This window comes from Oncorhynchus mykiss, chromosome 3, assembly GCF_057628025.1.
Source record: "Oncorhynchus mykiss isolate SJ-2025 chromosome 3, ASM5762802v1, whole genome shotgun sequence".
Taxonomy (NCBI): Eukaryota; Metazoa; Chordata; class Actinopteri; order Salmoniformes; family Salmonidae; genus Oncorhynchus; species Oncorhynchus mykiss.
The window spans coordinates 61,066,525-61,090,035 of NC_143024.1; the positions used below are offsets into that span (position 1 = coordinate 61,066,525).

At 41.5% G+C, this 23,511-nt stretch overlaps 1 protein-coding gene across 1 annotated transcript in view; it reads right to left on the bottom strand.

The window, feature by feature from the left end:
- LOC110520100 (serine/threonine-protein kinase tousled-like 1-B) overlaps positions 1–6,359 on the bottom strand; it is a 36,762-nt gene extending 30,403 nt beyond the window's left edge. Inside the window, exon 1 of the mRNA XM_090229755.1 lies at positions 6,267–6,359. The gene's annotated coding sequence lies outside the window, so the exon portion shown is untranslated. The remainder of the gene's footprint in view (positions 1–6,266) is intronic.
- Positions 6,360–23,511: the final 17,152 nt, after the last annotated feature.

Genomic DNA, 23,511 nt, shown 5'->3' on the forward strand with positions numbered 1-23,511 from the left:
CATCCAGAGGCCGGGGACATTAATGCAGGGAAACTGTTTCACCTCATTTCTACCAGCATGTTAAATGTGCAACCAGAAGAAAAAAACCTCTAGACCACCTTTACTCCACACACAGAGATGCGTGCAAAGCTCTCCCTCACCCTCCATTAGGCAAATCTGACCATAATTATATCCTCATGATTCCTGCTTACAAGCAAATACTAAAGGAGGAAGCACAAACCGGGATATGTTCTGGGATTCTTCCGATGGCATTGAGGAGGACATCAGTCACAGGCTTCATCAATAAGTGCATCGATGACATCATCTCCACAGTGACCATACGTACATACCCAAACCAGAAGCCATGGATTACAGGCAACATCCGCACTGAGCTAAAGGGTAAAACTGACACTTTCAAGGAGCGGGACTCTAACACGGACGCTTATAAGAAATCCCACTATGCCCTCCGACAAACCATCGAACAGGCAAAGCGTCAAAACAGGACTAAGACTGAATAATACTACACCGACTCCGACCCTTGTCGGTTGTGGCAGGGCTTGCAAACTAATACAGACAACAAAAGGGAAGCACAGCTGCGAGCTGCACAGTGACACAAGCCTACCAGACGAGCTAAATTACTTCTATGCTTGCCTCGAGGTAAGCAACACTGAAGCATGCCTGAGAGCATCAGCTGTTCCAAATGACTGTGTGATCACGCTCTCCATAGCCGATGTGAGCAAGACCTTTAAACAGGTCAACATTCACAAGGCCGTGGGGCCAGACGGATTACCAGGATGTGTACTCCAAGCATGCGCTGACCATCTGGCAAGTGTCTTCACTGATATTTTCAACCTGTCCCTGACTGAGTCTGTAATACCAACATGTTTCAAGCAGACCACCATAGTCCCTGTGCCCAAGAAAGCCCCCCAGCACTCGCGTCGGTAGCCATGAATTGCTTTGAAAGGCTGGTTATGGCTCACATCAACACCAACATACTGGAAACCTTAGACCCACTCCAATTCGCATACAGCCCCAACAGATCCACAGATGACGCAATCTCAATTACACTCCACACTGCCCTTTCCCACCTGGACTAAAGGAACACCTACAGTTTAAGTCGGAAGTTAACATACACCTTAGCCAAGTACATTTAAACTCAGTTTTTCACAATTACTGACATTTAATCATAGTAAAAAATGCCCTGTCTTAGGTCAGTTAGGATCACCACTTTGTTTTAAGAATGTGAAATGTCAGAATAATAGTAGAGAGAATGATTTATTTCAGCTTTTATTTATTTTATCACTTTCCCAGTGGGTCAGAAGTTTTCATACACTCAATTAGTATTTGGTAGCATTGCCTTTAAATTGTTTAACATGTGTCAAACATTTTGGGTAGCCTTCCACAAGCTTCCCACAATAAGTTGGGTGAATTTTGGCCCATTCCTCCTGACAGAGCTGGTGTAACTGAGTCAGGTTTGTAGGCCTCCTTGCTCGTACACGCTTTTTCAGTTCTGCCCATAAATCTTCTATATGATTGAGTTCAGGGCTTTGTGATGACCACTCCAATACCTTTACTTTGTTGTCACTAAGCCATTTTGCCACAGCTTTGGAAGTCTGCTTGGGGTCATTGTCCATTTGGAAGACCCATTTGCGACCAAGCTTTAACTTCCTGACTGATGTCTTGAGATGTTGCTTCAATATATCCACATAATTTTCCATCCTCATGATTCCTTCAATTTTGTGAAGTACACCAGGCCCTCCTGCAGCAAAGCACCCCCACAACATGATGCTGCCACCCCCATGCTTCACAGTTGGGATGGTGTTCTTTGGGCTTGCAAGCTCCCCCCCTTTTTCCTCCAAACATCACAATGGTCATTATGGCCAAACAGTTCTATTTTTGTTTCATCAGAGCAGAGGACATTTCTCGAAAAAGTACGTTCTATGTCCCCATGTGCAGTTGCAAACCGTATTCTGTTTTTTTTATGGCTGTTTTGGAGCAGTGAGCAAAAGGCCTTTTTACATCAGCTGATATATCAATGTATCAAAGGAGCATATGCATAACCGTCACCTCAGATCAAAACTCCAAACCTAAAACCTAATTTTGGACAAAATTACCTGGAAGGATTACTACTCCCACGATTGATTTTTCCAAGCGTTGCAGAGGGTGCTCTGGCAAACAAACAGCAGAGACCTGAGAACACCATCCAACCTGGAACTGAGACAGAACAGATACAACTTCAATTAGCATGGAGGTGTGACGTGAGAGCAGTCAAAGCCTTTGAGCCCAACAAATAACAGGAGTCCAACAGGCTACCCAACCCAAACCCAGAGGCATTTGAAGCCTTTTTCCACTGTTCAGAAACCATCCACTGACATTTTCGACAAGAAATCTGCCTCCAGAAATAAAAGCTTCTCCCAAGTGGGTTTGACACCTACTCCCATTGCCAGCTGCACTGCTGCTTGGATTCCATCTGGGAATCCGTTCACCGTCTGCCCCGGCTTGTCTCCCGCTGTCTGGTACAGGTACCCCCACCACACTCCCCCCTCTCTCCCGAGCTTTCACTCGCCTCCAGCACACAGGCACTGTTGGGGCAAGTGACTCTCGACTTACAATGGCTAGCCCCAAGTCGTTATACTTTTTTTCTTGTGCATTTTGCTATTTTGCTATTTGCCTCATGACTCCTGCATGCTTTGTTGACTATGACATTTCTTGTTTACCCAACCGTGGGACAGACTGTGTTTGCTCCCACACGTGGGACTGACTCTCTACTGGTTACACATACTTTTGGCCTCCCATCCTATTCTAATCACATCTCGCTGGCTTTGTATTCATGTTACCTGATGAAATTGCTGTTCAATATGATCTTGTTGCCATCTAATGCACATTCAAATGTCATAAATCAACACTGCAGAGCTTTCCCTGTCCTCTGCCTTGATTGTATTACTGTTGATGATATCTGGAAATGTGCATGTACACCCTGGGCAATCTACTGTTGCTAGCCCCAATTCTGACTTGTGCTCTGATATCCGCTTCACTGATTTCTGCTCTCGTAAAAGCCTGAGTTTTCTGCATGTTAAAAACACTTGGAGCTTTATTACCCAGAATGGATGAATTGAAAGTGTGGGTTCACAGCTCCAATGCAGATGTGTTGGTCATTACTGAGACTTAGTTAAGGAAGAGTGTTTTGAATACTGATGTTAACTTTTTTTCTGGGGCGGCAGGTACCCTAGTGGTTAGACCATTGGGCCAGTAACCGAAAGGTTGCTAGATCGAATCCCTGATCTGACAAGGTAAAAAATCTGTTGTTCTGCCGCTGAACAAGGCAGTGAACCCACTGTTCCTAGGCCGTCATTGTAAATAAGAATTTCTTCTTAACTGACTTGCCTAGTTAAATAAAGGTTAAATAAATAAATACAAATTAAACCATTCTGGTTAGAACCTTTTCTGGCAAGACAGATCGTCCAAAGTTGGGGGAGTGGCAATCTTTACCAAGGATCACCTTCAGTGCTCAGTTGTCTCCACCAAGTCTGTCCCCAAACAATTTGATTTGGCATTAAACTTTCAAATAGCTCTTTGTTGACTGTTACTGGGTGTTATTGTCCTCCATCAGCACCGGCCTGTACCCTAACTGCCCAAAGCTCTCTCCTGGCCCTTTACAGTAAGACTGAATTTGTCCTGCCAAGTGACCTAAACTGGGACATGCTTAGACCAAGTCTTAAAGCAATGGGACTCCTTAAATCTTTCTCAGATTATTACCAATCCCACAAAGTATGACTCCAAATACCCAGAAAAGGCTACTCTCCTCGATGTTATCCTCATAAATAATCAGTCTGGTGTTTTCTGTAATGACCTTAGTGATCACTGTTTTACAGCCTGTGTTCGTAATGGCTGCTCAGTGAAACGACCTGTCCTAATTTGTCATGGACGCTTGCTAAAAAACTTTAATGAGCAAGCCTTCCTTCATGACCTGGCCTCTGTAAATTGGTATAGAATCAGATTGATCCCCTCTGTCGAAGACGCTTAGACCTTCTTTTTTAATATTTTCAGTAGTATTGTTAACAAACACTCCCCCTATAAAGAAAATTTGAATTAAAAACAGGTTCAGCCCGTCTCGATCGTGATCTTGCAGAGTTACTCCACCTCAAGAAGTGCACACGCATACTCAGGCTGACTGGCTCTCGTTCAGGCAATTGAGAAATAAGTGCACTCAGGCTATCCGGAAGGCCAAAGTTAGTTACTATAATGAGCAGTTCTCTCTCTGTGGGTTTAACCACAAGAAGTTCTGGAAAACGGTTTAAGACCTGGAGAATAAACCCTCCTCCTCACAGCTGCCCATGTCCCTTAAAGTTGATGATGTGGTTGTTACTGACAAGAAGCACATGGCTGAGCTTTTTAAATCACCACTTCATTATGTCAGAATTCATATTTGACTAAGCCATGCCTCCTTGCCCATCCATTTCCTCATCTCCCACCCCTTCTAATGCGACTACCCCCAATTCTCCTCCCTCTTTTCCCCCTGCCACGCTACAAAGTTTCTCCCTGCAGGCGGTCACTGAGTCTGAGGTGCTAAAGGAGCTCCTTAAACTTGACCCCCAAAAAACATCAGATGGGCAGATGGTTTAGACCCTTTCTTCTTTAAGGTTGCTGCCCCTATCATTGCCAAGCCTATCTCTGACCTTTTTTAACCGGTCTCTCCTCTCTGGGGAGATTCCCATTGCTTGGAAGGCAGCCACTGTGCGTCCTTTATTTTAAGGGGGAGATCAACCTGATCCTAACTGTTATAAGCCTATTTCTATTTCGCCCTGTTTATAAAAAGTGTTAAAAAAACTCAATAATCAACTGACTGGCTTTCTTGATGTCTATGTTATGCTCTCTGGTATGCAATCTAGTTTCCGCTCAGGTTATGGATGTGTAACTGCAACCTTCAAAGTCCTCAATGATGTCACCACTGTCCTTGATTCAAAGCAATGTTGTGCTGATATTTTTATTGACTTGGCCAAAGCTTTTGATATGGTAAACCATTCCATTCTTGTGGGCCGGATAACGAGTATTGGTGTCTCTGAGGGGTCTTTGACCTGGTTTGCTAACTACTTCTCTCAAAGAGTGCAGTGTATAAAGTCAGAACATCTGTTATCTCAGCCACTGCTGTACCCCAAGGCTCGATCCTAGGCCCCACAATCTTCTCAATTTACATCAACAACATAGCTTAGGCAGTAAAAAAGCTCTATCATCCATTTATATGCAGATGTTACAGTCTTATACTTATGGCCCTTCCCCGGATTGTGTGTTAAATGCTCTACAACAAAAGCTTCTCTGCCCTTAACCTTGTTCTGAACACCTCCAAAACAAAGGTCATGTGGTTTGGTAAGAAGAATGCCCCTCTCCCCACAGGTGTGATTACTACGTCTGAGGGTTTAGAGCTTGAGGTAGTCACCTCATACAAGTACTTGGGATTATGGATAGATGGTACAGTGTCCTTCTCTCAGCACATATCAAAGCTGCATGCTAAAGTTAAATCTAGACTTTGTTTCCTCTATCGTAGTCGCTCCTCTTTCACCCCAGCTGCCAAACTAACCCAAACTAACCATCCTACCCATGTTAGATTACGGTGACGTAATTTATAGATTGGCAGGTAAGGGTGCTCTCGAGCGGCTAGATGTTTTTTATCATTCGGCCATCAGATTTGCCATCACTGCACTCTATACTCCTCTGTAAACTGCATGGTTCTTCAAAAGACCCCTTTTAATAGATCCTCTAAGAACCTTCTGAAGAACCTTTTTGGGTACATTTTTTAACTCCCCCCTCACCTATTATTAATAATAATATGCATAACTATAACGACAATAACACAATATTTCAGCTGTCAGTGTTTATTATGATTTTAGTGGCAAAGCAGAATAAAAAAATCTAAATATGAGGTATACTCCCAGTCGAGTCACAAGTCCAATTGGTATATCCTCTGGCGTGTTGATGTTAATGTGTTGATGTTCTCTGTATCCATAGCCAGAATGATTTTGCAGTGCATGGTGATCGAACAGATTTCTTGTTATATTCATCAGAGGTGTAGGGAGGGTGAAGTGTGTGAATCCAAAAAATTGCAAATATACAGATGATTAACAAAACGTGCACATGGCAATACTCATTCCCTGGTTTTTGTGGTAAATGTGCATTTTTAAAAACGGTTCACTTTAGATAATGTTTTTTATACAAATAACTTGTCCATATGTTATTTTTGATTTAACCTTTATTTAACTAGACAAGTCAGTTATGAACTAATTTTTACTTACAATGACGGCCTACAACGGACGACGCTGGGCCAGTTGTGCTCCTCCCTATGGGACTCCCAATCACATCCGGATGTGATACAGCATGGGCCTCTGTACACCTGTGTAGATATATCAAAAATATGCTGTTTCCAGCTACAATAGTCATTTACAACATCAATAATGTCTACACTGTAATTCTGATCAATTTTATGTTATTTTAATGGACAAAAAATTCATTTTCTCTCAAAATCAAGGACATTTCTAAGTGACCCCAAACTTTTAAACGGTAGTCTATGTATAATGTATAATGCAGAGGCCTCTTTGATTTTCATTTAATTGAAGAGGTAAGGGAGGCTGCTGTGACTGAGTCCGAGAAGGTTTTAAAGAGAAACTATAATTAACTGTAGATGATAGATAGTATCTGCACAACATACCAATACCAATTGTACATGCCTTTGTGTGCCTCCTGGTCAGTATACCTGCAGTATACCTGCAGACTAACATATTGTTACACATATTCTTAGACCTCTTTGTTGGTTGATATCCATTAAATTGTGTCCATTTTCTGTTTTAGAAATCATTTTCAAAGGGAGAAAGTGTCAAAAACACTGCCATTTGTGCAAATATGAAAATATATATGGTATGATCATAAAACAATATCAATTTAGATCGTGAATGGAGAAGAGCACGAAGACCAGCAGAATAACATCCAGGCTCAGTGAAAGGAAGGGAAAGGAGTCCACCTCGTCACATCGATATGTTACAATTCAACTCATTCATTGGTTAAATGTAGTGGATAACTTAAAAACCTACTGTTGAGCTCTTATGATGGCAATTTGGATAAGCAAAAATTATTGCTTAATTCAAACCTAATTGAAATGCAGAAAAATATGCCCCTGAATGTACTGACAAGCTCCTCAAAGACCTACAGTCCTACAGTATAGTTACATAAACCCACAGATTAGGCATTATGTGAAAATTCATTATTTTCATCCTTAGAAGAAAAACAGCCATGTTTAATGTAAGCAATTTTGAATAAAAAACTATTATTCACTTATTTATTACAGTAGCTGAAAAAGGCATTACCATTCCCAGGTTAAAAGTGCTCTTCAAAACCTGCAGACAGATAATTTTACTGCAAGTCTCAAGAGGAGTTGCTATGGAAACTGAAGTACTCCCCCCCAAAAAAATGACTCTGTAGTGGCAAGACCTTAGACTAAATCACCACTAAAAGGTGCATATAACTGAAGGCACCCATAAACACACCAGTACATTACAGTGTAGTCTGAAAGATTGAGATAATTTAGCTATTATGAGGTAGTTACTCAACCGGCAATAGAATTAGCAATGTGAACAAACTAGCCGTTTCCTAGTGTTTCATGAGTAGATTGCATTAATTGAGCAACATCATGTTAAGCTCTTAAATAGTCCTGGAAAAAATTGCACCCATAAATTGCAAAGCAACTGGCAACAGATAAGGATAAATGTAACAACCTCTAATGAGGGCACACAGTCTGTTCCTGGTAGATTGCTCTGTTCTGCATCTCTCAGTGCCGTTTTGCACTGAAGGATTCTGTACAATAATGCCTGGACTGCTGATCATGGCCATTTGATAAAAGACAGTCCATTGCAAGAGCATCAAATGTCCACCAGGCATCAAAGCAAGAAAGGTGTGATAGCAGACATTTTGGGTAGAGAAGGATAATCACAATATGTGAAAAATGCCTGTTTGTATCTGGAAAATTGTATCTTACCTTGACCAGCTGGACAGTGTAAGGTTCTGTATTTATTTTCTTAGTCAACCTTGTGTTCTGTTTCTTTGTGTTCTTGAACGTAGCCCTGTCTTTCATTTTTGTTAATTGATTTCACCTGTGTTAGTTACTCAACTGGTCTCATCAGCTCCTTATTTAGTTCAGTTCATTCTCTTTGTGCATTTTTAGGTATTGTTCGTTTTGACTCTACTAAGCCGTTTCCTAGCTCGTTTGTAAGAACCAGTTATAGCCTTCAGTCCTAGTTTTGATTCGCCTGCTTGTTTGCCTACCTGTGTATGACCATTGCCTGCCTGTGACCACGATTCCTGCCTTCTGCAAAGGCGAAATAAACCCCTGCCGGCCTCTGCCTGTGAATCTACACCTTTTTTCTCCCTGAGTATTCATTACAGATAGAGTGAGGCTAAAGTACCAGCAGTATAAGAATGCCCCTGTCTCTGCAAGACAGCAACAACAGAGGGAACTTGTCAGGTTAATTTCATATAATTTTCACAACAAACACCAAAACAAAATGGAGTAGTGATACAATATTTAATTGTATAATGACACGTAGATTTAATCGATTGGCATTCAGTGACTTAACTGTAGTAGTCAGTAAATATTTACGGATCAAATTGCTCTTAATCACACACCAGGCAAGTAGACTGAGGGACTAATATATTTGCTATCAGATAACATACACTCCATATAATTCAAGAGTCATTCATAGGATTATGTATGCAGATCAAGGTTAAACACTTCCTCCTCATTATTTTCCTCCCCTAGGCTTGCCAAGCCCTCTGGACAAAATATTCTATGTAAGATGACATTATGCTTTAGCACAGGTGGTCTGCATAACAAAGCAAATATCAAAACATTTGCCAACAAAGACAACCTTATTCTTAAATGAGTAAGAAAAGAAAACCATTTAACCCCACAGACTCAGTTTGACGTCATGCATCAATACATGTTTCTGATCAGAGTGTATAAAATACGTCATTTAGACTGGACAAAATATGTATAATGTTGTACTTAATAGAGCTGACAATAGGAAACACACTGTTACCAGCCCCACATACAACACCCGACAAATAACATTCTGTCAAAATAGAAACTTGACTCCTACTGAGCCAGTGAAATCAACACAGGTTACAAGAGTTCATGCATCTTACCATTTATTCTAACTACATAATATTTGAACTGTGTAGTGGATGAGGGATTAAAGCTAGAGGAAAATGTCTATAAGATCCTGAAAGTTGCATGTTCGCCTGGGAAAGAGCTGGTCTGCCTTGCAGCCACTGCAGTGTCTCTCCCATCTTGGTTACAGGACTGTTGGCAATCACTTGTCTGTGGATCTATGTGCTGGTGAGTGGGTGCATGCTGCCCCATATCTGTGTCCCTGCAGGACACACCAGGCTCTGGGCATGGGGCCCGCAGCCCACACTATCTTTCCTCAGTAGCACTGCTCTCTGGCCCTAAAGAAAGAAGCTCTCGGAACTCCAAGAACAGCCACTTGCGATCTTTAACGAACTAAACTAATCTCATAAAACCTGTCTCAGTATTTACAGGCGTCTATGTCATATTTGCCTGAGTGGGTAGGAAGAACAAATACTATATAATTATTAGTTTTCATACAATCAAAATTAAGAACAGAATTTGCTAGGAACGTTTAGAAAAGGGTTACCTTGCTCTTCTAATAGAATGTGTAATCTCGTCTGGCTTTTTCTTTTTCTTCCTCAGACCATTTCACAACCTCTTAAGGATACGCCCCTTTTTTCCAATTTTCGCCTATAACGACATACCCAAATCTAACTGCCCATAGCTCAGGCCCTGAAGCAAGGATATGCATTTTCTTGGTACCATTTGAAAGAAAACACTTTGAACGTTGTGGAAATGTGAAAGGAATGTAGGAGAATATAACAGAATAGATCTGGTAAAAGATTACACAAAGAAGAAAAAAAACGTTATTTTGTATTGTTTTTGTACCATCATCTTTGAAATGCAAGATAAAGGCTATAATGAATTATTCCAGCCCAGGTGCAATTTAGATTTTGTCCACTAGATGGCAGCAGTGTATGTGCAAAGTTTTAGACTGATCAAATGAACCATTGCATTTCTGTTAAAAATGTTGTATCAAGACTGCCCGAATGTGCCTGATATGTTTATTAATAACTTTTCATGTTCAAAATGATGCACTCTCCTCAAACAATAGAATGTTATTCTTTCACTGTAATAGCTACTGTAAATTGGACAACGCAGTTAGATTAACAAGAATTTAAGCTTTCTGCCAATATCAGATATATCTATGTCCTGGGAAATGTTCTTGTTACTTACAACTTCATGCTAATCGCATTAGCCTACGTTAGCTCAACAGTCCCGTGGAAGGGACACCCATCTCGAATAAGTTTTTAAAATTTTAACATTAATGTATGCTTGATCCAAAATACACTGCTGTGCCATTTGACACAGTATATTATCAACTTCAGACTTCACATTGAAAATGGCACTGAATGAAAATAATGCAAACACATACCACATGTTATGCTGAAAGAAGTCCCAAAGGAGCATCCCCCTCTGCTGTTTAGTCTCCATGGAACCCTGTCCCAACCCATAGCCACTGAGGCTAGGGAGGGGGTCGTGATCCTCTCATTTAGCCTATGGATTGGGAAAACCATGCAAGAAACAACCTACATTTTAATGATTGTCTAAATGCAAATACACAATGACATACAGTTTGGGGAAATGTTTTGCGTGCCAGCAGTCAAGTTTTCAAGATATTGGACTTTCGAGAAGTAAAGTGTCACCAGCCACATCATCATGATGATCCATTTTGCATCATCATGATGATGTAGCAAGTGACACTTTGGGTTTGTTCGACATTGCAGCCGAAAGTGAAGGCGACCTCTGACTTATTGATCTACAAAGAACCTTGCATCATAAATAACTACTTGTTATTATTTGTGGATCAGTCAGTCAGTCACAATTTACCCATGATACTGTTGTAGGTGTTGTAGGAATTCCCATTGTTAGAGCCTATTCTGCCCATGATATACTAGACAACCTACACATGGCCACATTCGTAAAAAGTGCCATCCATTGTTGCCATGTCCACAGTTTTCCTGAAAAATTGGTCTACTTTGAAAATTACGTTGCGGGTGAAAATGTATCTGCTGTAATTGTTGCAACCACTATTACTAGCCTGTTCAACCTCTCTTTTGTATCGTCTGAGAACCCTAAAGATAGGAAAGCTGCCGCAGTCATCCCGCTCTTCAAAGGGGGAGACACTAGACCTAAACTGTTACAGACCTATATCTATCCTGCCCTGCCTTTCTAAAGTCTTCGAAAGCCAAGTTAACAAACAGATCACTGACCATTTCAAATCCCACCGTACCTTCTCCGCTATGCAATCTGGTTTCCGAGCTGGTCATAGGTGCACCTCAGGCACGCTCAAGGTCCTAAACAATATCATAACTGCCATCGATAAAAGACAGTACTGTGCAGCCATCTTCATTGACCTGGCCAAGGCTTTTCTACTCTGTCAATCACCACATTCTTATCGGCAGACTCAATAGCCTTGGTTTCTCAAATGACTGCCGCGCCTGGTTCACCAACTACTTCTCAGATAGAGTTCAGTGTGACAAATCGGAGGGCCTGTTTTCCGGGCCTCTGGCAGTCTCTATGGGGGTGCCACAGGGTTCAATTCTTGGACCGACTCTCTTCTCTGTATACATCAATGATGTCGCTCTTGCTGCTGGTGAGTCTTTGATCCACCTCTACGCAGACGACACCATTCTGTATACTTCTGGCCCTTCTTTGGACACTGTGTTAACAACCCTCCAGACAAGCTTCAATGCCATACAACTCTCCTTCCGTGGCCTGCAACTGCTCTTAAATACAAGCAAAACTAAATGCATGCTTTTCAACTGAGCTCTGCCTGCAGCTGCCCGCACGTCCAGCATCACTACTCTGGACGGTTCTGACTTAGAATATGTGGACAACTACAAATACCTAGGTGTCTGGTTAGACTGTAAACTCTCCTTCCAGACTCACATCAAACATCTCCAATCCAAAGTTAAATCTAGAATTGGCTTTCTATTTCGCAATAAAGCATCCTTCACTCATGCTGACAAACATACCCTCGTAAAACTGACCATCCTACCGATCCTTGATTTTGGCGATGTCATTTACAAAATAGCCTACAATACCCTACTCAATAAATTGGATGCAGTCTATCACAGTGCCATCCGCTTTGTCACCAATGCCCCATTTACTACCCACCACTGTGACCTGTATGCTCTCGTTGGCTGGCCCTTGCTTCATACTCGTCACCAAACCCACTGGCTCCAGGTCATCTACAAGACCCTGCTAGGTAAAGTCCCCCCTTATCTCAGCTCGCTGGTCACCATAGCAGCACCCACCTGTAGCACGTGCTCCAGCAGGTATATCTCTCTGGTCACCCCCAAAGCCAATTCTTCTTTTGGACACCTGTCCTTCCAGTTCTCTGCTGCCAATGACTGGAACGAACTACACACATCTCTGAAACTGGAAACACTTATCTCCCTCACTAGCTTTATGCACCAGCTGTCAGAGCAGCTCACAGATTACTGCACCTGTACATAGCCCATCTATAGTTTAGCCCAAACAACTACCTCTTCCCCTACTGTATTTATTTATTAAGCTCCTTTGCACCCCATTATTTATATTTCTACTTTACACATTCTTCCACTGCAAATCTACCATTGCAGTGTTTTTTCTTGCTATATTGTATTTACTTCGCCACCATGGCCTTTTTTTTGCCTTTACCTCCCTTATCTCACCTCATTTGCTCACATTGTATATAGACAAATTTTTCTATTGTATTATTGACTGTATGTTTGTTTTGCTCCACGTGTAACTCTGTGTTGTTGTATGTGTTGAACAGCTTTGATTTATCTTGGCCAGGTCGCAATTGTAAATGAGAACTTGTTCTCAACTTGCCTACCTGGTTAAACAAAGGTTAAATACAAATAAAATTAAAAATAAATGACCTTGACTAACCTGTACCCCCGCACATTGACTCGGTACCGGTACCCCCTGTATATAGCCTCGTTATTGTTATGTAATTTTATTTTGTTACTTTCAGATTTTATCGTATTTTTTTCAACTTCAGTTTATTTAGAAATATTTCTTAACTCTATTTCTTGAACTGCATTGTTGGTTAAGGGCTTGTAAGTAAGTATTTCACGGTAAGTTCTACAGCTGTTGTATGTGACAAATACATTTTGATTTGATTTGAAAGACATCAAAAAGCTTTGCTCCTACTTCCCTATTTAACCTTTTTTTAATTGTGTGCCGCCCTATGTTACTCCCAACACATTTTTACTGGTATATTCTTGATTTTTGAGTTTGTTACAATGTGTTGGAAGATTTTTGGTCCCTCTGAAAGCCTAGGTCCTATAGTCACGGTTCTACATTGGTCATGAATGGTGACCACAGCTCTTCTGAAAATACATTTAAATCGTGTTTTAATGCAATTTTTTCCACCTTGCTTCATGTATTTAATGTATGCCATTTAAAGTTTGGCTCCCATTACTTTACTTCCAGGCTATTATGACGCATCTGGCAGTATTGCCGCATTCACGTGCTAGTCAGGCTACGAAAGTTGGACATTTCAGACTTGCTAACTGGTTGAAGTTATACACATGCAGCGTTCAACCAGTTAGCAAGTCTGACATTTTAGAGTTTCCTAGTTCCGACTAGCAAATGAACGCTGCATATGTTCCTAGGCAAGTGTGGAAAAGCCTTCTTAGCAACCATTTTTGTTTGCCATAGCAACCTGCGAAGGCTTCGCCTGATAAAACTCTCATAATAACTCATGGCTTCTCATGCATATTTCTTAACTGATCCTCTCGACACGGCCTTTGTTTCTTGAATGTGCAATATCTTGAAAACTTGATTTACCACTGGTCAGGTGTATTCAGGATGCTTTGAACATTAACATTCAAAATTCGACGACTTTGTTACTTTTGTGGGGCTGAAATTTTAAGTATGCTAATATTTGTATAAACATATTTTTTAGGTGGTTTGACACTACATTCAGAAAGTCATGAAATTAAATAGGCATACAGGTAAATACTAGAAACAGTGGGAAGGTTGGAAGCAGGGATTGATCCCTGTTCTCAGGTGGAAAGTTGTGTGCAACACATGCCGGGGAGTGTTACCATTACAACACGGCTCGACACAGGATTTTTAAATGTATATTAATGGTTGATGGCAGAGGGTAACCAAATCATAGATTGCAGTCTCCTTGTCCATATACTGCTTTTGAGGTAAGATCACAAAAATGTTGTAATTTGGGTGAACTCTCTCTTTAAAATAGGACCGGAATAAAATCCTACTAGTTCCCCAGGAGGGTTGGCCACCCCTGATCTATGTTTCCGATGTTCTGGGTGTTTGAAAATGTTCTCCTTACAACATTTAATTTCTCTAAATCACCTAACCTTCAAGAAAAATCGAATAAATATTAGTATTCGGGTGGTTTATGTACACGAGTTGAATATGCTTGTCATCATGTTACTCTACATAGAAAAAATTATGCGTTATGATGGAAATCATTTTTGACATAGTAGTGTTGGGCACATGCTACCATCTCTGCCTAGCATATGCACAATACTACAATGTCCAAAATGATATTTGATACATGGAGCATTTAATATCCAATGCTTATTTATACGACTTTTTCAAAACTGTCCATGAATGGCTGCAAAGATACAGAGCCTCATATCATTCATTTTCAAAGACACAAGTTGACATATCATATTTCAAATATGTGATTATACTGGAAAAATTGGGAAGAAGGGGAATAATAAAGTACGTTTGGGGAATAACAGTATTGTTCTTGCTGACACGCACAGTAATTACCATATATTTTAGCCCGTTGTTAAGAATGAGAATTGTTCCACTGATCAGACTAAATAAAGTAAATAGCTAATAAAATCTATTTAATAACATAAATCTGCCCCTACACCCTAACCAAATAATTATTCTATTTTATTCCAACTCTAGAATCAAAAATACACTTTTGGGTTCACAATCTGTTTGACAAAATAATTGTCATAGTTACAAATCAGGTCACTACCAAATGTCCCTGCTAAAACCATATGAGGGGACTAGTGCAAGTGTGGATTAAATCGATTTTAGTACATGCTGTCAAAAGGCTGCATTCTGCAATATATTTATGGCTGTATTATGAGAACATAATTTTGTTGACAACATTTGAGCGCATAAAAGAGCGCTACTCTGCTGCTCTTTTTTTACAGCTCTATAAAATCAGCAGAGAACGTTCTGTCTCTCCATTCACTTCCACTCTAATCTTGATGGGCGTTTCTTTAAAACATGCATCCAATAGCCTTGATCCCTCACATAACTAGACCAATCATATACTTCAATGTGCCACAGTTCACAGTGCTGTGTGGTAAGACAGGACAATGATAGATGTTCTGCTCGTGATGTTAAATTGCAGGCGCAGATGCTCTGATTTCAAAACGAGTTTGCGCAATAATGTCGTAATTATAAAAATAAAATCAGTAGTTTTCTATGCGTGAGATATAAGAAGTGTTCCATCTGAGCGTGAGAATGGTCAAATGCTTCTGTCTCACGGGGAATGTGTGAGAGTTTTCTATTTATTTAACCTTATTTAACTAGGCAAGTCAGTCAAGAACAAATTATTATTTACAATGACGGCCTACCAAAAGGCAAAAGCCTCCTACAGGGAAGGAGGAGGATTCAAAATGTCAAAATGTAAAATATATAAATATAGGACAAAACACACATCGAGACAACACAACACTATATAGAGATCGAAGACAACAACATAGCAAGGCAGCAACACATGACAACACAGCATGGTAGCAACACAACATGGTAGCAGAACAAAACATGGTACAAACATTATTGGGCACAGACAACAGCACAAAGGGTAAGAAGGTAGAGACAACAATACATCACGCAAAGCAACCACAACTGTCAATAAGATTGTCTGTGATTGAGTCTTTTTTTGTTTGTTGCAGCTCGTTTCAGTCGCTAGATGCAGCGAACTGAAAAGACGAGCGACCCAGGGATGTGTGTGCTATGGGAACCTTTAACAGAATGTGACTGGCAGAACGGGTGTTGTATGTGGAGGATGAGGGCTGCAGTAGATACAGTGCCTTGCGAAAGTATTCGGCCCCCTTGAACTTTGCGACCTTTTGCCACATTTCAGGCTTCAAACAAAGATATAAAACTGTATTTTTTTGTGAAGAATCAACAAGAAGTGGGACACAATCATGAAGTGGAACGACATTTATTGGATATTTCAAACTTTAAAAAAAAATCAAAAACTGAAAAATTGGGCGTGCAAAATGATTAAGCCCCCTTAAGTTAATACTTTGTAGCGCCACCTTTGGCTGCGATTACAGCTGTAAGTCGCTTGGGGTATGTCTCTATCAGTTTTGCACATCGAGAGACTGACATTTTTTCCCATTCCTCCTTGCAAAACAGCTCGAGCTCAGTGAGGTTGGATGGAGAGCATTTGTGAACAGCAGTTTTCAGTTCTTTCCACAGATTCTCGATTGGATTCAGGTCTGGACTTTGACTTGGCCATTCTAACACCTGGATATGTTTATTTTTGAACCATTCCATTGTAGATTTTGCTTTATGTTTTGGATCATTGTCTTGTTGGAAGACAAATCTCCGTCCCAGTCTCAGGTCTTTTGCAGAATCCATCAGGTTTTCTTCCAGAATGGTCCTGTATTTGGCTCCATCCATCTTCCCATCAATTTTAACCATCTTCCCTGTCCCTGCTGAAGAAAAGCAGGCCCAAACCATGATGCTGCCACCACCATGTTTGACAGTGGGGATGGTGTGTTCAGCTGTGTTGCTTTTACGCCAAACATAACGTTTTGCATTGTTGCCAAAAAGTTCAATTTTGGTTTCATCTGACCAGAGCACCTTCTTCCACATGTTTGGTGTGTCTCCAAGGTGGCTTGTGGCAAACTTTAAATGACACTTTTTATGGATATCTTTAAGAAATGGCTTTCTTCTTGCCACTCTTCCATAAAGGCCAGATTTGTGCAATATACGACTGATTGTTGTCCTATGGACAGAGTCTCCCACCTCAGCTGTAGATCTCTGCAGTTCATCCAGAGTGATCATGGGCCTCTTGGCTGCATCTCTGATCAGTCTTCTCCTTGTATGAGCTGAAAGTTTAGAGGGACGGCCAGGTCTTGGTAGATTTGCAGTGGTCTGATACTCCTTCCATTTCAATATTATCGCTTGCACAGTGCTCCTTGGGATGTTTAAAGCTTGGGAAATCTTTTTGTATCCAAATCCGGCTTTAAACTTCTTCACAACAGTATCTCGGACCTGCCTGGTGTGTTCCTTGTTCTTCATGATGCTCTCTGCGCTTTTAACGGACCTCTGAGACTATCACAGTGCAGGTGCATTTATACGGAGACTTGATTACACACAGGTGGATTGTATTTATCATCATTAGTCATTTAGGTCAACATTGGATCATTCAGAGATCCTCACTGAACTTCTGGAGAGAGTTTGCTGCACTGAAAGTAAAGGGGCTGAATAATTTTGCACGCCCAATTTTTCAGTTTTTGATTTGTTAAAAAAGTTTGAAATATCCAATAAATGTCGTTCCACTTCATGATTGTGTCCCACTTGTTGTTGATTCTTCACAAAAAATAGTTTTATATCTTTATGTTTGAAGCCTGAAATGTGGAAAAAGGTCGCAAAGTTCAAGGGGGCCGAATACTTTCGCAAGGCACTGTATCTCAGATCGGGGGGAGTGAGGCCTAAGAGGGTTTTATAAATAAGCATCAACCAGTGGGTCTTGTGACGGGTATACAGAGATGACCAGTTTACAGAGGAGTATAGAGTGCAGTGATGTGTCCTATAAGGAGTATTGGTGGCCAATCTGATGGCTGAATGGTAAAGAACATCGAGCCGCCCGAGAGCCCCCTTACCCTACCGATCTATAAATTATGTCTCTGTTATCTAGCATGGGTAGGATGGTCATCTGAGTCATGGTTAGTTTGGCAGTTGGGGTGAAAGAGGAGCAATTACGATAGAGGAAACAAAGTCTAGATTTAACTTTAGCCTGCAGATTTGATATGTGCTGAGAGAAGGACACTGTACCGTCTAGCCATACTCCCAAGTACTTGAATGAGGTGACTACCTCAAGCTCTAAACCCTCAGAGGTAGTAATCACACCTGCGGGGAGAGGGGCATTCTTCTTACCAAACCACATGACCTTTGTTTTGGAGGTGTTCAGAACAAGGTTAAGGGTAGAGAAAGTTTGTTGGGCACTAAGAAATCTTTGCTGTAGAGCATTTAACACAAAATCCTGGGAGGGGCCAGAGTTGGCGGCTCTGCTGACATGCAACACATTTTGGGACTGTATCAACGGTGGACTAATACAATAAAATAGAGTTTTTGAGGGATTGTTTTCCTTTAAATTCCAAAGGTTCCCCAAAACTGTATCGCCTATGTGCGTTTAGACAACGTTGGGATTATACAGAGCGTCCAGGTTGTAGTTCAGGAAGGAGCCAGCTGTTATCAGTACTGTCAGCTTAGAACCCAAGGAGGCCACTGTAAGCTGGGTATGACCCACTTGGGCTCTTGAGAGATATTGTATACCCAAATTGTACCATCAAGTTCTGATTAATCATAATGACGAGTCTCTAAAATTGCATCCTCTGTTCATTGAAAAAGGACACTCAGTGTAGTAGTGCACTTTCGGAGAGAGCAAATGCATGTGAAGAGACATTGAGCTATCAAAGAACGTTGAAAAGCAAAGATGGAACATGACAAATGATTCCACTTCCTCTTTGGATGAACCATGAACTCGGAAATAATAAACTGAAGTAGCTAGGAAGGAAATGGATGAAACAAAACATTTGGGGAAAGTGATCAAAGCAAGTATTAAAATGCAAATTAAACAATACACTCAACTGTTTTCATCAGATATGAAAGGATTTACATATTTATATATTCTTATTCCATTCCTTTACTTAGATTTGTGTGTATTGGGTAGTTGTTGTGGAATTGTTAGATTACTTGTTAGATATTGCTGCACTGTCGGAACTAGAAGCACAAGCATTTCCCTACACTTGCATTAACATCTGCTAACCATGTGTATATGACAAATAACATTTGATTTGATTTGACATTGCCATAGGTTACTTTTGAGTTTCAGTGGCATGTCACTCTATCACAACTTTGAAGTGTGCCCTCAAGAACTACACATACAAGAATGCCTGCATTAGGGTATAATGACTCTATGACTTCATGCATCCAGACAGGCATTGTGCTGTGGTGCTGCATGGAGATCACAAGCTCTTCAACTGGGCTACAGTGTTGCGATGGAGGGAATAGCCTATATGGAGACTACCTAAAACTACTGCAACAGAGTTATTGTAAAGTGTGGGATTACGCTTATACCAGATTTAGCCTACGTTTAACCTCTCCCTTGTTCAAATCAAAGTCCATATGTTCATGACCCGATTCATATAAATCATGTCAAATTATTTTAAATTCATATTAACCCCTCCTACAGAATATGCATAGGTCAGATTGAGTGATGAAATACATTTGTAAATATTCTAGAACAAATTATTTTGAGTGGCAAAGACTCCAGTGGTCATACATAACTCACAAATTCACCAAATATCTTATAATTCTATGATTCATGGGAATGTCCATGTCACCCAGAGATATGCCCATGCTGTAGAGAAACAACTAGCGGACTGAAACTTCACTGTTGTAGGTATGATACAGCTAGTGCTATCTAGACTGGCACTGGCAAACAAATCCATTAAATTTGCTTCCTAAATGTGAAGTAAATTCAACTGAGAAGTAATAGAGAATGGAGACTTAACTTGAAAATGGGCAGGATACCTCTTTCCGTTTTCCCTGACTTCTGTTTTTTTATCATGTGTTATGCATGTTCGCGTAGCACTCCTCAAAGGCCGTTTGGTGTACGTTTTTTGTTGGTTGGTGAGATGAAACTGCCAAAACTCTGAAAGGTATTATTGTATGTCAGAATTGCAACACAAGATTTGTTCAAGCCTAACATGTTAGTCCGTAATCGTAACATGGTGTTTGTATGTTCCCAGATGAACTTTCACATTTATGTTTCATGCATTAATTTTCTTAAGATCCTAACAATTTAGGTATGGATTTTCTTACGATCCTAACGATACATACGTTCAACCTTTTGGCAGCTATCTGGCTCCATACAGTGTTGCCACGTTCACGGTTTTCCTTTGGGCTACTTTGAAAATGATGTCATGGGTGAAAATGCATTGTTCACGGGTTTTTGGGCTATTTCTAAGTTGCACCATGGCTGCCAAGGCATTTCTCTTTAAAATATGTATATTTCACAGTTACCTGCTCTGACTATCAGGCAATGAGACGGGTTGTTGGTGAGTGAGTGAGTTGTAGGGAGGTTCGGAGGGGTGTGTGTGTTGGGAGAGCACTACAATCATTGGCTGAGTCACATGAGCGAGAGAGCAATACACGCACACGTTGTGACAATTTTTTTTTATACCAGTTGTAGTTCGGCTATTTAGATTGTCATTATGGAGACACCTATTTCCATATAACAACATACTCTAGAACTGATGCACATCAATACATAATGGAGACAAAGCACTGTAAAATGACTTTGGGCGCACTACAGCGCCCCAGCTAGCAATGAGGCATAGGCCCAGAAGCGGCCCTCTTCTGGGGGGCCAGAATTGATTGAATCGGCCGGAATCGGGTGTCGGACTCAGCCAGGAATCAAAATGAAGGACTGGACAGAATCGGCCCAAGTACATCTGGCCGTTTCCATCTCCCGGAATTCAGCCGACTTTGCCGCATCTTACCAGAATCCTTCCAGAAGCGGCCTGATGCAATTTTAAATAAACGTATACAAAATTACCTAATTTAGTCATTTTAAATATTGCTATTATACATTTTATACATACAAATTATACCCATCCACAATTTGTGAAAAAAATGACCCCCTTTTGGTCATATCCAATTGTCTTGTCCCATCGCTGCAACTCCCGTACGGCCTCGGGAGAGGTAAAGGTCAAGAGCAGTGCGTCCCCCCAAAACACAACCCAACCAAGCCGCACTGCTTCTTGACACAATGCACGATCAACCCGGGAGCCAGCTGCACCAATGTGTCGGAGGAAACACTGTACACCTGGTGACCGTGTCAGCGTGCATGCACCTGGCCCGCCACAGGAGTTGCTACAGCGAGATGGGACAAGGACATCCCGACACTACACCTCGAGGTTTCACTCAGACTATCTTGCCTCTCACATTGAGACTCATGATAAAACTACACTTCCAGGACTTTTACCTTGTTCACCCTGTGTATGTTACCAGAAGCAAATCTGAACCCCTGCTACTTGGAGCAGACTAGATGGATCGGTTACTCCCACTAACTCCCACTCGCCAAATCCTCCCCTAACCCGGACGACGCTGGGCCAATTGTGTGTCGCCTCAGCATCTGTAGCAATGCAGTTTGCACTGTGATACAGTGTCTTAGATCACTGCGCCACCCAGGAGGCCCCATCCACAAAGTTTTTAATGCTTATCAGCTTGCACAAAGTTTCAAAATACTAAAATACTACTCAACAGGACTCTTAAAGAATTTTATTAAAATGTTAATTTTATTTTTTGATCACAGAAACAATGAGAAAATGTGGAAAAATAAAGAAATAACTAAATGTTACTTATATAAAGCAGCCCGTGTAATCATCTGCCAGAGAGTAGCCACAATTGGCCCGAGCCCCAAGTAATACAATTTGAGAAAAGGAAAAAAGATAAATCACAATGACTAGTCATGAATTGCAGGACAAGTGGTCCGCCAGAATTAACACCCTTAGCAAGGACGTCAACAATCAAATTACTCCCGCTCTTACTCAAGACCCTGTCCAGGGCCCGCTCGATCAAAGAACAGGCCCACGGGCTTTGTCTATAGACTCCGACACAAATGTTGCAAAGTGAAAGGTCAAAAACATTGCAATAGCCAATTCCACTCAAACCCTGATTAGTCGATCTGTCTTCACCATGAACACAAATGACACATCACGTAGTTGCAAACAACCACTCCACTTTGTGGGGAATACGACCACAAAACGCAACTCAAACAGCCCATAGCTGGAAACAGTCCTGAAGGACTGCTTAACCTGTGATGCGCTAATTGATTCGGGCTCAACAATGTCGCTCATCTTTCAAACGTTGTTCAATGATCTCAAAAGGGCTTTGAAGCCAGCTAAACGTTGGTTAAAAACGGAACTATGCGACACTACATTTCAAGGTTTCACTCAGACTACCTCACATCTCACGTTGAGACTCATGCTAAAACCGCACTTCCAGGACTTTTAGCTTGTTTGCCCTGTGTATGTTACCAGACTCGAATCTGAACCCATGCTACTTGGAGCAGACTAGATGGATCGGTTACTGCCACTAATGGATTGGAAAACCAACCAAGTATGGTCACAGGTCACAGTGCCTTCTCTACTGACCACACTGTCTTCTCCTAATGCTAGCTGCAACACAGTCATCCACGAGAGGTATCTGTCAACACCCCTTCGGAAAAATACGTTTTCGAAACCTCGTGGTGCAAAATCTGACCCAAAGAGATATTACGATATCTCGTCACATTCAATCAGCAAACCTGATTGATCATTATTTTCATGCTTTTTGAGCCAACAGTCTCTGTGAATGAGCAACCCTCCTCCTTGGAGTCGTGCAATACTGTAGCTGATACTCTGGCCTTCGGACACTTCCGCAAGCACTGCGGCCATCTCAGGAATAAAAGCATGAACGTGCAGAATGTACTCTGCTTCCCAGTCCGGCAACTGACCTGATATGTCCCACTAGTGAAACGCTGTGCGATATCGCAGAAAGATATCCTCATCTCAGTTCGCAGGTATTGGAACGGTTGCCACACGCGGACGCTGTGGTGAGGGACAAACCTTGACAGTCACTGAGTGTTTTGAAGCACAAACACCAGGAAATTTGGTTGAAAGGTTTACAGCCAATTTAATAACGTGGCAGCTGACAACTCGTACAAAGGGTCCAAACTTTTCGTTTGTGCCTCGGACACCAACCGCTGGTGGGGAGGGTCCCGAGACACAAAGGGGGGGAATACTAGCCCAGAACCATGATGAGCCTCGTCGGGGCAGGTGGTGGGTTCGAGACTACGTGCCACACTACAAGACCGCCAGAGCTGGAAGTTCCCCATGAGATCAGAGAGGAGTGGACAGGCCCCTCGATGGGATAACCTTGTTACGCAAGGCCTTGCGTGACAGCAACGACCCCTGGAAAGCCATCTTACAGTGGAGGAACACACCCACTGAAAACATGGACAGCAGCCCAGCGCAACGCCTTCTGTCCAGACATGTGAGACTACCATCCCCGTAGCCAACAAGCTACTTGAGCCCTGCATCATGGAAAGCAGCTCGCTAAGTGCTTCTACGACTGGATCG